General features: G+C 46.9%; 1 protein-coding gene across 1 annotated transcript in view; it reads left to right on the top strand.

Annotated features, from left to right (window-relative positions):
- LOC119591195 (zinc finger protein basonuclin-2-like) overlaps positions 1-213 on the top strand; it is a gene marked incomplete at its 5' end in the record, with an annotated part of 23,234 nt that overhangs the window by 2,071 nt on the left and 20,950 nt on the right.

The raw sequence follows: 213 nt of genomic DNA, 5'->3' as shown, positions 1-213 counted from the left end.
ATTTATCATCTTTCTGCATCCAATTCCTTCTTTTATCATGCGCCAACAGCCGACTGTCAATCCCGAGAGATGATTGGCTGACGAGTGGCCAATTAGCGGCGCGGAAATGGTCCAGGTTTTCGGTCGCGGGGAAAAACCTGTTAACGCGACTGCTGGCTCAAAAGTGTTGATTGTTCGTGCGATTTATTCCAAACAGTTTGGCTTCGTGTTTTA

This window comes from Penaeus monodon, chromosome 28, assembly GCF_015228065.2.
Source record: "Penaeus monodon isolate SGIC_2016 chromosome 28, NSTDA_Pmon_1, whole genome shotgun sequence".
NCBI classification, from domain to species: domain Eukaryota; kingdom Metazoa; phylum Arthropoda; class Malacostraca; order Decapoda; family Penaeidae; genus Penaeus; species Penaeus monodon.
Note: the sequence above shows the minus strand (reverse complement) of the source record. Positions and strands in the feature narration are given on the sequence as shown.